The sequence below is a fragment of the Nansenia antarctica genome (assembly GCF_963989245.1).
Source record: "Nansenia antarctica genome assembly, chromosome: 10".
Lineage (NCBI taxonomy): Eukaryota > Metazoa > Chordata > Actinopteri > Argentiniformes > Microstomatidae > Nansenia > Nansenia antarctica.
Window position 1 is genome coordinate 23,172,955 of NC_137680.1, and position 2,500 is coordinate 23,175,454.

General features: G+C 52.6%; 1 protein-coding gene across 1 annotated transcript in view; it reads left to right on the top strand.

Annotated features, from left to right (window-relative positions):
- The window catches only part of arhgap33 (Rho GTPase activating protein 33), a gene marked incomplete at both ends in the record, with an annotated part of 99,307 nt that overhangs the window by 66,436 nt on the left and 30,371 nt on the right, over positions 1-2,500 (top strand). The gene's annotated exons all lie outside the window — the stretch shown is intronic.

A 2,500-nucleotide genomic window follows, 5' to 3' on the forward strand; every position in this document is an offset into this window, starting at 1 on the left:
CAGGTACCTGTAGGAGTCCACCCTCTCGACTTCCACCCCCTTGATGGTGATGGGGGCTGGGGTCCTTCTCTTCCTCCTAAAATCCACCACCAACTCCTTTGTTTTGCTGGTGTTAAGCAAAAGGTAGTTGGTGTCGCACCACTGCACGAAGCTCTCCACCAGGGCCCTGTACTCCTCATCCCTGTCGTCTGTGATGTAACCGACGATAGAGGAGTCATCCGAAAACTTCTGCAGGTGGCACTGGTCGGAGCTAAACTGGAAGTCGGAGGTATAGAGGGTGAAGAGAAAGGGTGACAGAACAGTTCCCTGGGGGGCACCGGTGTTGCACACCACCACCTCAGACTGACAGCCCTGCAGTCTCACATACTGACGCCTGTCTGTGAGGTAGTTGTGGATCCAAGCCGTCAGGGAGTCCTCCACACACATCACTGCTAGTTTGTCAGCCAGCAGTGATGGCTTGATAGTGTTAAATGCACTGGAGAAGTCGAAGAACATGGTCCTCACCATGCTCTGTGGCCTCTCCAGGTGTGTGTAGGCCCTGTGCAGCATGTAAATGATGGCGTCCTCCACCCCCATGCTCTCCTGGTATGCAAACTGCCGGGGGTCCAGGAAGTCCTTCACCTGGGGCTTAAGGTGTTGCAGCACTAGCCTCTCCAGGATCTTCATGACCTGTGGTGTCAGGGCGACAGGTCTGTAGTCGTTTGGGGTGCTGGGCCGTCCCTTCTTTGGCACTGGGACGATGCAAGAGGTCTTCCAGAGCTGTGGCACCCTCCTCAGTCTTAGAGATAGACTGAAGAGATGTTGGAATGTGTCCGCCAGCTCTCCAGCACACACCTTCAGAACCCTGGGGTTGATGTTGTCTGGACCTCTGGACTTGTTCACATTCACCCTGGAAAGCTGCCTTCTCACCTGCTCAGATGTTATAAAGCTGTGAGTACCGGTGTCTCCAGGTGTGAAGCATGCTCCCTGGCTCCTGGTGTTGGTAAGGGGAGGCAGTTGCTGTTGGGGTGCTGCTGGGGTGTCAGGGGGAGTGGGGGCTACTGTTGCCAGGGGTGCGGTACATTGGAGAGGGGAGGAGAGGGTCGGGGGCTGTGGGGGGTGACAGGGGGATGGGGGGGGTGACAGGGTCGGGGGCTGGGTCGGGGGCTGGGTCGGGGGCTGGGTCGGGGGCTGTGACAGGGTCGGGGGCTGGGTCGGGGGCTGGGTCGGGGGCTGGGTCGGGGGCTGTGACAGGGTCGGGGGCTGGGTCGGGGGCTGTGACAGGGTCGGGGGCTGGGTCGGGGGCTGTGACAGGGTCGGGGGCTGGGTCGGGGGCTGTGACAGGGTCGGGGGCTGTGACAGGGTCGGGGGCTGTGGGGGGTGGCAGGGGGATGGTTGGTCAAACCTGTTAAAGAAGCAGTTCAGGTCATCTGCCTGCTCTCGGGTCCCCTCCACCACAGGATGTGGCTGCTTGTGGCCCGTGATCTTCTTGAAGCCCTTCCACACCTCCTTGGAGCTGTGGGCCTCTAGCCCGCCCTCCAATTTCCTCCTGTATTCCTCTTTGGCTGCTCTCAGCTCCTTCTTCACCTCCTTCTGAGTGGCCCTGGCTCCCTCAGTGTCCCCTGCCTTAAACAGCCTCCTCTTCCTTTTCAGAAGGTTCTTGATGTTCCCATTTATCCACGGCTTGTTGTTAGGAAAGCACCGTACCTTTTTAATGGGGACGATGCTCTCCTCGCAGAACTTGATATAGTCTGTGACACAGTCTAGCAGACCATCTATGTCCTCCCCGTGGACTCTCTGGAACATCCCCCAGTCGGTTGTTTCAAAACACGCCCTCAGCTCCTCCTCCACGTCTTCTGACCATTGCTGGACAGTCCTGGTGGTGATAGGCAGCCTTTTAATGATAGGGGTGTATGTTGGTTCCATCCAGACCATATTGTGATCGGATGCCCCTAGTGGCGGGAGGGCAGTGGATGTGTAGGCTCCCTTCACATTGGCATATAGTTTGTCTAGTATTTTGTTCTCCCTTGTTTTACATGTGACATACTGGGTAAAATAATACAATATAACATACAATATAAATAAGATGGCAAAGTTTGTTAACTGAAATAATGTTTAGCCTTCATTTTAGCCTTTTTTGGTCACGTTTGTGGTGGCCTATTTTGTTTTAAACCAAATGTTGATGACATAAATGTTTATGCTCATAAAAGTATCACAACAAAGAGTGTCAATCACAAATGTAATTTAGATTAAAGAAAAAATATCTTAAACAAAAAAAAAGTCCATCATCTGTCATCACCTTTCAAAAGTAATTGTAGACAATAGCATCTGGCATTGCACCACCACTCAGTCTCTCATTTAGAGGGAAATCCATAGGTGGGTGATTTTATGTCCTTTATGTATTTAAACATATAATTAGACATTATAGATCTCTACAATGTGGTCTCTTGTCTTCCTTGTATTATTTTTCATATCCACTAGATGGCGATCGGTAGGATTAAAGCACTGATATTCAGGATCC